Source organism: Bos taurus, chromosome 11, assembly GCF_002263795.3.
Source record: "Bos taurus isolate L1 Dominette 01449 registration number 42190680 breed Hereford chromosome 11, ARS-UCD2.0, whole genome shotgun sequence".
In the NCBI taxonomy this organism is placed as follows: Eukaryota; Metazoa; Chordata; class Mammalia; order Artiodactyla; family Bovidae; genus Bos; species Bos taurus.
Window position 1 is genome coordinate 18,289,445 of NC_037338.1, and position 15,964 is coordinate 18,305,408.

The following is a 15,964-nucleotide window of genomic DNA, read 5'->3' on the forward strand; positions in this document are numbered from 1 at the left end:
CTCTCTTTGGCCATCACAATCAAATACGACCACGTCTGGGGAGCCTTATGGAGCTTTCTTATGATCTGGACATTTATGATATTTACTAGTATAATGTAAAATATACCATTGCAAATGGAGACATGCGCAAACTGTATACAAGGGTTTGTTAATAGGCTACACTGCCATGGAAAAGTCTATAGACTTTCTCAATGTTGGCTTCAGGTTTCTAAGTTCAGGTTGTTTTTAAATTGCCTGATTATCAGTGTATAAAAATGGCTTATTAGAATTCTTCTTTGGCAATTTTCCTAGACAATTCTGTGAATGTTTACCCCATATATATTTTGAGATTATATTAATGGATGTATTCAAGGTTCAGAACTTGGCAATTTCATGACAAATTTTTCCTTTTATTATTAAATGATAATTCATTATCCCTACCAATAATTTGTCTTTGAAGTCTATCCATTTTAATAATATTGCTAACACAACTGTTTTTTTAATTTTATATTATTTTTAAACTTTACAATATTGTATTAGTTTTGCCAAATATCGAAATGAATCCACCACAAGTATACTTGTGTTCCCCATCCTGAACCCTCCTCCCTCCTCCCTCCCCATACCCTCCATTGGAGGTGTTTAAATATATATTTTCCATTTCTTACTTTTCAATTTTTTTATATTTTTGTATCATAGGGATGTCTCCTAAAATTAGCTTATAGCTGGATTAAGTTTTGCTTTTGTATTGAATGGTAAGTCTCTCTCTTAGTAAGAGGTTCTCATCAGTGAATTTACTTATATTTACAGTTATTGTAATTACTGATATATTTAATTTTCATTTTTTATGGCTCATTTTTATTAGTTTTGAGCTTTGATATTAAGTTTTTAATATTTATCTCTAGTTATATTTGTAATAAGACTGCAATTTTTCATTTGAAACTTTTGCAAACACTTTCCTAAATAAAATTATTAAAGGAGGGGAGAAGAGCCAGTGGCTCATGTCTATTTCTTAATTGAAATGATCATTCCTTCCCTCAATAAGATGATATATTTGAGAATTCTGGAGTTGGCAAAGGTCTTATAAAGGTGGTCTAATCCATTGTACACGTGAAAATAGAAGCCTGGAGGGTTTAGATATGTTTTTCAAGGTCACAAAGTGAGTTCGTAATTATGATATCACTGAATAGAATTTTACTCTTTGTCTAGTGTTCTTTCCATTCTGTCCTTTCAGATTTATGTTGTACAGGCTGTTGAATATCATCATCTCTGCAATCAGTAGTAGCACATGTCTTCCTCATAAGGAGCTTGTAAGTTGAATCAATTCTGAGATATACATATTAAATTAAGAAGCACGCAAAGCAGATGGTAAAATGCAAATGGATTAGAGCTCCAAGGTTATACAGATTTAAATAATTTGAAAAGTGATAGTCTGTTTTAAGTCTCATCAGTAACTTTGAAAACAATAGGCTCAACCATAATGGGAAATATGAAATATTTTCCAGTTTGCAGTTGTTCTTTGTAAAAAATGTTTTATTTCAATACCCTAATTTATTATTTCTCATTTAGGTATACCCTGCAGCAATATTTTTCTACAAGCTTTACCTTCCCATTGAGTATTCAAATTTTTCTGTCATTTATTTTCCCTCAAAGGCATTAAACTGCTTTTCAGATCTTATTTCATTTTCTTTGTTACTTTTCCAGATACCTAAAATTTTAAAATATTATTTCCAGTTAATCCCATATGGAACACAAAATGAAGAGCCTGTATAGAGAATAATTACTCTGTATTTCAAAATGCAGAACTGCTGGCATAAGTTAGATGATGGAAAATTATAGCATCATATCTCATACTATTGACAATGGAAACATGGCAGTCATACTTGGAAAAAGCTCATTATTTCTCTACATGTGAAAAAAAGGAACATAAAAAAATCCAACTTTAAATCACACTTCAATTTCCAGATTCTCTTCTTAAAATATACATTGCCAACCACCTCCCCACCCCCCGCTTCCCCTTGCCCTGACTCAATTCAGCAGGTCTTTCAAAAACCAGCCTTTGAGATTTCATCTAGGGCTGCATTCTGAGCATACACTTTAGCAGATAGACCAATTAGGCCTTTTTTCTGACAGCAGCCAATGTCATGGGGCTCTTGTTGAAATTTCTGTCACATTTTGTATTTATGAAAATGAACTATGTCCTTGGGAATTTCAAAAGGCTCTGAAGCACAGGCCTGAGGAGGGCACCAGAGGGAGGCAGAGCAGAGTGTATTGCTGTGAAGTTCTGATAGGGGTATTTGGATTCTAATGATAGTGATGATTCTGTATGGTAGGAAGTTAGAAAGAATCAGAATCAGAACGAAACCTCATGAATCCTCCAATGTAGGAAAAAAAAAGAAAATCTGATTTTGAGTAAATTTACCTGTACTGCCAGTTAATTCTGAGAAAAGATAGGTTTGAAATCTTGTAGTCTTTATTTTTTAGAGACACACTTAAACCTGAGAAAAGGCAAACACGAGCGATCCACAGTCTTTTGGGCATAGGTGACACTGAGTCCACCTCATGTCTGCGTGGCTGCTCTCCGAGATGGCTCTTCACATCAGGTGGCCGAAGTATTGGAGCTTCAGCTTCAGCACCAGTCCTTTCAATGAATATTCAAGTTTGATTGACTGGTTTGATTGCCTTCCAGTCCAAGGGACTCTCAAGAGTCTTCACCAACATTACAATTTGAAAGCATCATCCTGCAGTGCCCAGCTTTTTTTTATGGTCCAACTCTCACATCCATATATGACTACTGTAAAAACCAGTTTTGACTCTACAGATTTTGGTCAGTAAAGTGATTCCACTGCTTTTTAATATGCTGTCTACTTTTGCCATAGCTTTCCTTCCAAGGAGCAAGTGTCTCTTCATTTCATGGCTGCAGTCACCATCCACAGTGATTCTGGAGCCCAAGAAAATAAAATCTATCATTGCTTCCACTTTTTCCCCTTCTATTTGACATGAAGTGATGGGCTGGATACCATGATATCATACTTTTTAATGTTGATATTCAAACCAACTTTTTCATTCTACTTTTTCACCCTCATCAAGAGGTTCTTCAGTTCTTCTTCACTGCCTGCCATTAGAGCGGTATCATCTGCATATCTGGGTTTACTGATATTTCTCCCTGCAAACTTGATTCCATCTTGTGCTTCAGTTTCTCAGGAAATAGATAAGGCAGTCTGGTATCCCATAAGTTTAAGTATTTTTCCACAGTTTGTTGTGATCCACAAAGTCAAAGTGTTTAGTGTAATCAATGAAGCAGAAGTAGATGTTTTACTGGAAATTCCTTGCTTTCTCCATGATCCAACAAATGTTGGCAATTTGATCTCTGGTTCCTCTGCCTTTTCTAAAACCAGCTTGAACATCTGGAAGTTTTGGTTCATGTTCTGCTGAAGCCTAGCTTGAAGGATTTTGAGCATAAACTTGCTAGCATGTGAAATGAGCACAATTATATGGTAGTGTGAACATTATTAGGCATTTCCCTTCTTTGGGATTAGAATTAAAACTGAGTTTTTCCAGTCCTATAACCATTGCTGAGTTTTCCAAATTTGCTGACATATTGAGTGCAGCACTTTAATGGTATCATCTTTTAGGATTTGAAATAGCTCAGCTGGAATTCCATCACTTCCACTAGCTTTGTTCATAGTAATGTTTCCTAAGTCCCACTTGACTTCACACTCCAGGATGTCTGGCTCTAGGTAAGTGATTACAACATCCTGGTTATCCAGGTTATTAAAACAATTTTGCATAGTTCTGTGTATTCTTGCCACCTCTTCCTAATCTCTTCTGCCTCTGTTAAGTCCTTACCATTCTGTCATTTATCATACCCATCCTTGCATGAAATAGTCCCTTAGTATCTCCAGTTTTCTTAAAGAGGTCTCTAGCCTTTCCCATTCTACTGTTTTCCTCTATTTCTTTGCAGTGCTCACTTAAGAAGGCCTTATCTCGCCACCATTCTCTGAAACTCTGCATTTAATTGGGTATACTTTTCCCTTTCTCTTTTGCTTTTCATTTCTCTTCTTTATTTTATATTCTTTCCTTTAACAGTTTCCTTCATCAAAAAAAAAAAAAATAACCTACTGCCTGCTCTCTTTCCAAGCATGTGCATGTGCACACACACACAGAGAGTGTTTAAAAATATACTGAGACTAAGTTCCAAGGCTTTGCTTCATTGAGGTTTCATCTAAATGGCAGTTTCTTCTTTGCTCTTGCAGTATAAGCTAAAGCTTCACCAGAAAGACTTCTTTCAATATGCTTAGTGTCTGTGTCTTGAATCTCTGTGTTCCCCGGTTAGACTTGTGTTCAGTAGATGTGACTCTATTTGGCTCATCTCACCAAGTTTTCCACATTCTCTGATCATATTCACTGTTGTCTTAGGCTTACATTGGATGCTGAGCCAAACTAGGAGAGAAAGCACATGTTTCAATAGTGCCTCTCCACCTTATTTCCATGCAATGTGACATGGAATTGTCATGTTTTATATTGCAGAATTTGCCAGGCCAATGATAATTGCTCACCTTTGTATGGGACCTGATTTTTCCTACCTTAGAAGTTTTTAAAAGATATTTCCTTTGTCCCCATTATTTTGAAATTTCACAACTATATCCTTTGATGTGAGTATTTTCCCATTCATTGGGCTGGGGCACTCAGTGGGCATTTTCATTTTGAAAATCAATGTCTGTTGATATCTTTTTATACCAGTTTCCTATTCATTTACACATTCTGTGATTTCTCTGTGCTTTCTAATAGTTTATTCCTGCTGTATTCTTTCCATTATATATAACATCCTTTTCTTTTTAATGGATACAACATTCTCCCTTATTAAGATGACTATGAAATATAAATTTATTTAATATTCATTTTCATCTTTCTAAATATAAAAAAATTTATTAGAATATAGCTCACAAAGGCTTTAATTGTACTAGTTATAAATAAAACTGAACAAGTTAAAGCTTAAAACCTTCATTTTATGAATGTTGAGACTATAGTAATATGCACTTAAATGAAATGTATTGAAGTTGTTCAAAGGACTGTGGAAAATCTTGTTTCTGGCATGTGATGGCCCAGCCTTGGAGTGCAGTGAGAACAAAGAACAAAACTAATCTATTATATGTTTTGCGTCTGCCAAATCATGGATCATTCTGAAAGAGCCCGTCACCTTTTTATTCCCAGTCCATGAAAGTCAGGAAAAATTGACATGTCTTAATCACTATCAGTGTTTGAATGAAAACACAGAAAAAATTCACTTAATTCCATATAGCTTTTTAAAATAATAGGAGAAAAAAGGAATGATCTTAGTCAATTAGAAATCATCCAAAGACCAAAGAAATTTTAAGTAAAATCAGTCCTTGAGGATAAAACCAAATTAAAAACTTCTTAATGGCACAAAGATTCTTAGACATGGAAAGGAAAACAATAATGAGTTATCATTGGATTAATAGCAAAATACCTTCTCTATTAACAAAATCATACTACACTACAACTAAGATGATATGAAAATCCAGTCATAAATAAATGTTCATCTGAGAGTGACAATATAGAACAATTAGTCCAAATCATTTTATAGAAAAGCAACTGAGATCAAATAAAAGAAGCAATGTATTCAACTCCGCACAAATAGTTAATGGCCCATGCAACAAGTATGTTGTTGTTCCATAATCAAGCTCTTTAGTCTTTTTATTCTTACAAACTCCAGTGTTTTTTTTTTTTTTTCACTATGATAATTGGTCTTTTAATATCTAATTCATGTACAATTAAACTCTCTAGGTGAGAAATAATTGGTAGATCCTAGTTATGGCCCATATAATTTAATATTCATTACAATGCAGTTTCAAAAAAGAGAAAGGATTCTAAATTCATATGTTTTAAAGGAAACATCATTTAAAGTAGAACATGAAGTAGTAGAGAAATGGACAAAAAAAGAAAGAGTTTTCAAAAACAGAAAGCCAAATATTTGTAGGGTAATGAGAAGAATTTAGGTTGTAAAATCTAGAGAAAGAATGTTAAGGAGTGACTTTCTATGGTTAAATGACAGATCTAGGCTATTATCCACCATCTTCATTGAGGTAAAATATAGTTATATCAAGGTGAGTACCGATGTAACCAAGTAGTTCTTAAGTACAGAAAGAGTTATGTCTGGCCCAGACTCTAGTTAGTGAAATAAGAGGGTTATATAGATGAAGCGTTAAAGTTTTGGGGAAAATAGACTAACTGTTATCATCCTACTCTTACTCAAAATTTGCTGGTTAAAGGTTTAGGAGCTAAACCAAGTGACCAACTTGATATCATAATATCACCAAGCAAGCTGTGTTTCCCAGTAAGGAAAAGAACATGTTCAATTCTTCCCAATTAAAGGCTTAGTATAATGATTAAGTCCACATACTCAGGGACCAGAGTGCCTGGGTTCAAAACCCAAGCTTCTTCACTGGTTACATAAATTTAGACAAATTACTTTAAGGTGACTTGGCTCTTCTCACAGGTAAAAGGAAGAGATTTTGTTATCTGTTATTTTTTAACAATTGTTAAGACAGTGCTTAGGAAATAGCAATTATTATTATCTTCCACATATCTGAACTCAAGTCATCTAACATATCCCAATATTACCTTAAAAATAATTGTTGAAAATATCAAAAATAAAGACTTTAAAATTACCTATTAAGGGTATCACAAGCTTATTTTAAGAGGGGAAAATGTAGCTGAAGTTACTTAACAGTATTGAATACATCCAAATGACACATCAACTGGGCAGTGATGAATACTTTGACTGAATTCTAATCAAGAGGTTATCGATTTTGAAATCTCACAATTGATATTTGTCTGCTCTGAGTAATGTTGGGTTCTATTCACGTGAACACTGGAGAGGCAGATTTCCAGTGTTTTTTATTAGAAAACATGAGGCAAGACCATACCATAAAGTTCTACAAATACTCATAGTATATAGTCTCAAAGTATAACTTGTCTCCTAATAGCTGAGTCTATTGGCTGCCAAATGAGCTCTCAGTTGAACAATGGAAAAAGCACAACGGATCTAGAATTTAGACTAGCAAAATGACTTGTTAGCTAAACTCACAGTAATGAAAGGCAAAAGTCTTACATTTATTTATGGCAAGCATCTCAGTCAAAACTTTATAAGTATGGCGAAATGACCATAGAGCAAGAAAAGGAGATAGCAGAGTCTTAGCTGGTAAGATATACCATACAGTCAGTTCTGTGATAATGAGACATATGTGTTTCTGAAACTCACTTTGTTCAGAGAATTTCTTCAGTAAAAAACTATTGAGTCTATGCAAAAAAAAAAAAAACAAACCTAATGAATTTGGGATTCCCTGATGGTCCAGTGGCTCAGACTCTATGCCCCCAATGCAGGGGCCCCATGATCAACCCATTGTCAGGCAACTAGATCCCACATGCCATAGCTAAAAAAATCTCCCTTGCCATAATTAAGATCTGGTACAGCTGAATCAATATTTAAAAAAAAAAAAAGAATCTAATAAATTCGGTAGAACAGTTTTACATATGTTGCCTAGTTTAAAACTATATAAATAAACAGGGTATTTACCTTAGAAAGGACTGAAGTTGTCTTGTGCACAGAAAAAACAGAGAGGTTGCAGTTTGTGTGTGATTGTGAAGAGGTAGAAGGATTAACAAAAGTCATAGGGAAAGTTGTAGTACCAGATCCAGTTGGGTGTGGTGCTTAATACACATGAACTGAGGCAGCTGGAAGACATCAGATGTGTGTGCCTGTGTGTATGTGTATGAATTTTGTGTGTTCTTACCCAAACCAGTTCAGCTGAGAATATGCTTCTCCATTCATCTAGTATTTCTCACAGATATAGTCATGCATAAGCAAATGTAAAATTCACATTATGCTCAAATTGTTCCCTAAAATATCAATTGCCTGGGAATAAATTGGTACTCAAAACAGGGGATATGTATATGTATATGACAACTTAATCATTGTTATAAAGACTTTTGAGACTGGGAATAAGATTGCCAGAAAAACAAAATAATTAACACTGCACTTTCTAGGACTGAAGAGGTTTTGAATAAATTGACTAATTTAAAATAGAAAGGTTAGCACCTGGAATAAAAATCTTCCTTTCAGAATTTTTTCCTACTTCCTTGCCTTTTGATGATGAATTATATGATTTCCTAATGTATCTCCAAATTACCTCTCTTCTAGTCTTTTTCTTAACATGACTTTTCCTTCTCCCTGTTCATCACCTTGAATTATTTTTTAAAGTGTTTTTAACATAACATTCATGATTTTCTTTCTTTGAAACAGAATATTAACTTCAAGTATGAGAAGAAAAAAAATAAGTATCTTATTTTGAGATGAATAGGGGAGGTATAGAGATTGGTAAAAGTATAGGTGGGATTTGAATTGTTTCTAGAGCTTCACTTCCATTCTCATGAAGATTCAATTTGTAAGACAAGTACACTTTTTAAAAAGCTTTTAAAAAATCAGGTTGCAACTAAATGATATCAAGAGCCTGAAACACCCATCCAACTATATTATAATCCATTTGTTTCTTTAGATCAGGGAGAAAGATATAAAGATATATCACAGAGAAAGATATCTCCTCTCCATGAGGAGATACCCCACTTCCAAGGTCAGGAGTGGCGGCTGCGCTTTTCTGGATGCCAGAGAAACCCCAGTAAGACTGTAGGCATTGGAGTGGATGTGAGGAGATACCCCATGTCCAAGGGCAAAGGAGAAGCCCCAGAAAGATGGTAGGAGGGGTGAATTTGCATTTAGAATTAAACCCCATTCCCACCAGAAACCCTCAGAGGGCTCAAACAAACCTTGTGTGCACCAGGACCCAAGGACCCCAGAGAGACTGAGACAGAACTGTGTTTGAGCATCTCCTGTGGAGGTACTGGTCAGCAGTGGACTGCTGCAGGGACAGAGGCTCTGGGTATAGCAGACTTGGGTATGGCATAAGCCCTCTTGGAGGAGGTCTCCATTAACCCCACCATAGAGCTGCCAGAACTTACAGAGGACTGGGAAGTAGACTCTTGCAGGGCACAAACAGAACTATGTGTGCACCAGGACTCATGAGAAAGATCAGTGACCTCACAAAAGACTGACCCAGACTTCCCTGTGAGTGTCCAGGAGTCTGCAGTGGAGGTGTGGGTCAGTGGTGGCCTGCTGAAGGGTTGGGGGCACTGAGTGTAGCCGTACATGCATGGGATCTTTTGAAGGAAGTCACCATAATCTTCATTCAGTTCAGTTCAGTCGCTCAGTCGTGTCTGACTCTTTGCGACCCCATGAATTGCAGCACGCCAAGCCTCCCTGTCCATCACCAACTCCCAGAGTTCACTCAGACTCACATCCATTGAGTCAGTGATGCCATCCAGCCATCTCATCCTCTGTTGTCCCCTTCTCCTCCTGCCTGCAATGCCTCCTGCATCAGAGTCTTTTCCAATGAGTCAACTCTTCACATGAGGTGGCCAAAATACTGGAGTTTCAGCCTCAGCATCATTCCCTCGAAAGAAATCCCAGGGCTGATCTCCTTCAGAATGGACTGGTTGGATCTCCTTGCAGTCCAAGGGACTCTCAGGAGTCTTTTCCAACACCACGGTTCAAAAGCATCAATTCTTTGGCACTCAGCTTTCCTCACAGTGCAACTCTCGCATTCATACATGACGACTGGAAAAACCATAACCTTGACTAGACAGACCTTTGTTGGCAAAGTAATGTCTCTGCTTTTGAATATGCTGTCTAGGTTGGTCATAACTTTCCTTCCAAGGAGTAAGCATCTTTTAAATTCATGGCTGCAATCACCATCTGCAGTGATTTTGGAGAACAAAAAAATAAAGTCTGACACTGTTTCCACTGTTTCCCCATCTATTTACCATGAAGTGATGGGACCAGAGGCCATGATCTTAGTTTTCTGGATGTTGAGCTTTAAGCCAACTTTTTCACTCTCCTCTTTCACTTTCATCCAGAGGCTCTTTAGTTCTTCACTTTCTGCCATAAGGGTGGTGTCATCTGCATATCTGAGGTTATTGATATTTCTCCTGGCAATCTTGATTCCAGCTTGTGCTTCTTCCAGCCCAGCATTTCTCATGATGTACTCTGCATAGAAGTTAAATAAGCAGGGTGACAATATACAGCCTTGACGTACTCCTTTTCCTATTTGGAACCAGTCTGTTGTTCCATGTCCAGTTCTAACTGTTGATTCCTGATATGCATACATATTGATCAGGAGGCAGGTCAGGTGGTCTGGTATTCCCATCTCTTTCAGAATTTTCCACAGTTTATTGTGATCCACACAGTCAAAGGCTTTGGCATAGTCAATAAAGAAGAAACAGATGTTTTTCTGGAACTCTCTTGCTTTTTCCATGATCCAGTGGATGTTGGCAATTTGATCTCTGGTTCCTCTGCCTTTTCTAAAACCAGCTTGAACATCTGAAGTTCACGGTTCATGTATTGCTGAAATCTGGCTTGGAAAATATTGAGCATTACTTTACTAGTGTGTGAGATAAGTGCAATTGTGTGGTAGTTTGAGCACTCTTTGGCATTGCCTTTCTTTGGGATTGGAATGAAAACTGACCTTTTCCAGTCCTGTGGCCACTGCTGAGTTTTCCAAATTCACTGGCATTGAGTCCAGCACTTTCACAGCATCAGCGTTCAGGATTTGAAATAGCTCAACTGGAATTCCATCACCTCAACTAGCTTTGTTCGTAGTGATGCTTTCTAAGGCCCACTTGACTTCACATTCCAGGATGTCTGGCTCTAGGTGAGTGATCACACCATCGTGATTATCTGGGTCATGAAGATCTTTTTTGTACAGTTCTTCTGTGTATTCTTGCCACCTCTTCTTAATATCTTCTGCTTCTGTTAGGGCCATACCATTTCTGTCCTTTATTGAGCCCATCTTTGCATGAAATGTTCCCTTGGTATCTCTAATTTTCTTGAAGAGATCTTTAGTCTTTCCCATTCTGTTGTTTTCCTCTATTTCTTTCCATTGATTGCTGAGGAAGGATTTCTTATCTCTTTTTGCTATTCTTTGGAACTCTGCATTCAGATGCTTATAGCTTTCCTTTTCTCCCTTGCTTTTCACTTCTCTTCTTTTCACAGCTATTTTTCAGGCCTCCTCAGACAGCCATTTTGCTTTTTTGCATTTCTTTTCCATGGGGATGGTCTTGATCCCTGTCTCCTGTACAATGTAATGAACCTCCATCCATAGTTCATCAGGCACTCTATCTATCAGATCTAGGCCCTTAAATCTATTTCTCACTTCCACTGTATAATCATAAGGAATTTGATTTAGGTCATACCTGAATGATCTAGTGGTTTTCCCTACTTTCTTCAACTTAAGTCTGAATTTGGCAATAAGCAGTTCATGATCTGAGCCACAGTCAGCTCCTGGTCTTGTTTTTGCTGACTGTATAGAGCTTCTCCATCTTTGGCTGCAAAGAATATAATCAATCGGATTTCAGTGTTGACCATTTCATGATGTCCATGTGTAGAGTCTTCTCCTGTGTTGTTGGAAGAGGGTGTTTGCTATGACCAGTGCATTTTCTTGGCGAAGCTCTATTAGTCTTTGCCTGCTTCATTCCGTATTCCAAGGCCAAATTTGCCTGTTACTCCAGGTGTTTCTTGACTTCCTACTTTTGCATTCCAATCCCTTATTATGAAAAGGACATCTTTTTTGGGTGTTAGTTCTAAAAGGTCTTGTAGGTCCTCATAGAACTGTTCAACTTCAGCTTCTTCAGCATTACCAGTTGGGGCATAGACTTTGATTACTGTCATATTGAATGATTTGCCTTGGAAATGAACAGAGATCATTCTGTCGTTTTTGAGACTACATCCAAGTACTGCATTTTGGACTCTTTTGTTGACCGTGATGGCCACTCCATTTCTTCTGAGGGATTCCTGCCCGCAGTAGTAGATATAATGGTCATCTGAGTTAAATTCACCCATTCTAGTCCATTTTAGTTCTCTGATTCCTAGAATGTCGACGTTCACTCTTCCCATCTCCTATTTGACCACTTCCAATTTGCCTTGATTCATGGACCTGACATTCCAGGTTCCTATGCAATATGGCTCTTTACAGCATTGGACCTTGCTTCTATCACCAGTCACATCCACAGCTGGGTATTGTTTTTGCTTTGGCTCCATCCCTTCATTCTTTCTGGAGTTATTTCTCCACTGATCTCCAGTAGCACATTGGGCACCTACTGACCTGGGGAGTTCCTCTTTCAGTATCTTATCATTTTGCCTTTTCATACTGTTCATTATCTTCATTACCTCCAACATAGTTTGAAGTCACTCAGTCGTGCCCGACTCTTTGCAACCCCATGGACAGTAGCCTGCACCAAGCTCCTCCATCCATGGGATTTTCAAGGCAGGAGTACTGGAGTGGGTTGCCATTTCATTCTCCAAGCAATCTTCCCAACCCAGGGATCAAACCCAGGTCTCTCACATGGTAGACAGACGCTTTACCTTCTGAGCCACCAGGGAAGTCCCCCAGGTAAAAGCAGGGAGGGAACACAGCTCCACCCATCAACAGAAAATTGCATTAAAGATTTACTGAGCATGGCCCCTCCCATCAGAACAAGCCCAATTTTCCCCTCTCCCAACAGGAAGCTTCCATAAGCCTCCTATCCTTCTCCATCAGAGGGCAGTCAGATTGAAAACCACAGTCACAGAAAACTAACCAATCTAATCACATGGACCACAGCCTTGTCTAACGCAACAAAACTATAAGCCATGCTGTGTAGGGCCACCCAAGATGGACAGGTTATGGTAGAGAGTTCTGACAAAATGTGGTCCACTGGAGAAGGGAATGGCAAACCAATTCAGTATTCTTGCCTTGAGAACCCCATAAACAGTATGAAAAGCCAAAGAGTTAGGACACTGAAAGATGAACTCCCCAGGTCAGTAGGTGCCTGATATGCTACTGGAAATCAGTGAAGAAATAACACAAGAAAGAATGAAGAGATGGAGCCAAAGCAAAAACAACACTCAGTTGTGGATGTGACTGGTGATAGAAGCAAGGTCAGAAGCTTTAAAGAGCAATATTGACCCCAGGGTTAGTAGAAGGAAAGAAATCTTAAAAAGTAGAGCAGAAATAAATGCAAAAGAAACAAAACAGACCATAGCAAAAATCAACAAAACCAAAAGCTGGTTCTTTGAAAGGATAAATAAAATTGACAAACCATTAGCCAGACTCATCAAGAAACAAAGGGAGAAAAATCAAATCAACAAAATTAGAAACGAAAATGGAGAGATCGCAACAGACAACACAGAAATACAAAGGATCATAAGAGACTACTATCAACAATTATATGCCAATAAAATGGACAACGTGGAAGAAATGGACAAATTCTTAGAAAAGTACAACTTTCCAAAACTCGACCAGGAAGAAATAGAAAATCATAACAGACCCATCACAAGCATGGAAATTGAAACTGTAATCAAAAATCTTCCAGCAAACAAAAGCCCCGGTCCAGACGGCTTCACAGCTGAATTCTACCAAAAATTTAGAGAAGAGCTAACACCTATCCTGCTCAAACTCTTCCAAAAAATTGCAGAGGAAGGTAACCTTCCAAACTCATTCTATGAGACCACCATCACCCTAATACCAAAACCTGACAAAGATCCCACAAAAAAAGAAAACTACAGGCCAATATCACTGATGAACATAGATGCAAAAATCCTAAACAAAATTCTAGCAATCAGAATCCAACAACACATTAAAAAGATCATACACCATGATCAAGTGGGCTTTATCCCAGGGATGCAAGGATTCTTCAATATACACAAATCAATCAATGTAATACACCACATTAACAAATTGAAAAATAAAAACCATATGATTATCTCAATAGATGCAGAGAAAGCCTTTGACAAAAGTCAACATCCATTTATGATAAAAACTCTCCAGAAAGCAGGAATAGAAGGAACATACCTCAACATAATAAAAGCTATATATGACAAACCCACAGCAAACATTATCCTCAATGGTGAAAAATTGAAAGCATTTCCTCTAAAGTCAGGAACAAGACAAGGGTGCCCACTTTCACCATTACTATTCAACATAGTTTTGGAAGTTTTGGCCACAGCAATCAGAGCAGAAAAAGAAATAAAAGGAATCCAAATTGGAAAAGAAGAAGTAAAACTCTCACTATTTGCAGATGACATGATCCTCTACATAGAAAACCCTAAAGATTCCACCAGAAAATTACTAGAAATAATCAATGACTATAGTAAAGTTGCAGGATATAAAATCAACACACAGAAGTCCCTTGCATTCCTATACACTAATAATGAGAAAACAGAAAGAGAAATTAAGGAAACAATTCCATTCACCATTGCAACGGAAAGAATAAAATACTTAGGAATATATCTACCTAAAGAAACTAAAGACCTATATATAGAAAACTATAAAACACTGGTGAAAGAAATCAAAGAGGACACTAATAGATGGAGAAATATACCATGTTCATGGATTGGAAGAATCAATATAGTGAAAATGAGTATACTACCCAAAGCAATTTATAGATTCAACGCAATCCCTATCAAGCTACCAACGATATATTTCACAGAGCTAGAACAAATACTTTCACAATTTGTATGGAAATACAAAAATCCTCGAATACCCAAAGCGATCTTGAGAAAGAAGAATGGAACTGGAGGAATCAACCTACCTGACTTCAGGCTCTACTACAAAGCCACAGTCATCAAGACAGTATGGTACTGGCACAAAGACAGAAATATAGATCAATGGAACAAAATAGAAAGCCCAGAGATAAATCCATGCACATATGGACACCTTATCTTTGACAAAGGAGGCAAGAATATACAATGGATTAAAGACAATCTCTTTAACAAGTGGTGCTGGGAAATCTGGTCAACCACTTGCAAAAGAATGAAACTAGAACACTTTCTAACACCATACACAAAAATAACTCAAAATGGATTAAAGATCTAAATGTAAGACCAGAAACTATACAACTCCTAGAGGAGAACATAGGCAAAACACTCTCTGACATACATCACAGCAGGATCCTCTATGACCCACCTCCCAGAATATTGGAAATAAAAGCAAATATAAACAAATGGGACCTAATTAACCTTAAAAGCTTCTGCACATCAAAGGAAACTATTAGTAAGGTGAAAAGACAGCCTTCAGAATGGGAGAAAATAATAGCAAATGAAGCAACTGAAAAACAACTAATCTCAAAAATATACAAGCAACTCCTACAGCTCAACTCCAGAAAAATAAACGACCCAATCAAAAAATGGGCCAAAGAACTAAATAGACATTTCTCCAAAGAAGACATACAGATGGCTAACAAACACATGAAAAGATGCTCAACATCACTCATTATCAGAGAAATGCAAATCAAAACCACTATGAGGTACCATTTCACACCAGTCAGAATGGCTGTGATCCAAAAGTCTACAAATAATAAATGCTGGAGAGGGTGTGGAGAAAAGGGAATCCTCTTACACTGTTGGTGGGAATGCAAACTAGTACAGCCACTATGGAGAACAGTGTGGAGATTCCTTAAAAAACTGGAAACAGAACTGCCTTATGATCCAGCAATCCCACTGCTGGGCATACACACTGAGGAAACCAGAAGGGAAAGAGACACGTGTACCCCAATGTTCATCGCAGCACTGTTTATAATAGCCAGGACATGGAAGCAACCTAGATGTCCATCAGCAGATGAATGGATAAGAAAGCGATGGTACATATACAGAATGGAGTATTAGTCAGCCATTAAAAAGAATACATTTGAATCAGTTCTAATGAGGTGGATGAAACTGGAGCCTATTATACAGAGTGAAGTAAGCCAGAAGAAAAAACATAAATACAGTATACTAATGCATATATATGGAATTTAGAAAGATGGTAACAATAACCCGGTGTACGAGACAGCAAAAGAGACACTGATGTATAGAACAGTCTTATGGACTCTGTGGGAG

General features: G+C 37.3%; 1 long non-coding RNA gene across 1 annotated transcript in view; it reads left to right on the forward strand.

The window, feature by feature from the left end:
- Positions 1 to 1,130: 1,130 nt before the first annotated feature.
- LOC112448869 (uncharacterized) overlaps positions 1,131 to 15,964 on the forward strand; it is a 40,406-nt gene continuing 25,572 nt past the window's right edge. Inside the window, exon 1 of the long non-coding RNA XR_009496330.1 lies at positions 1,131 to 1,286. This is a non-coding gene — a long non-coding RNA (uncharacterized lncRNA). The remainder of the gene's footprint in view (positions 1,287 to 15,964) is intronic.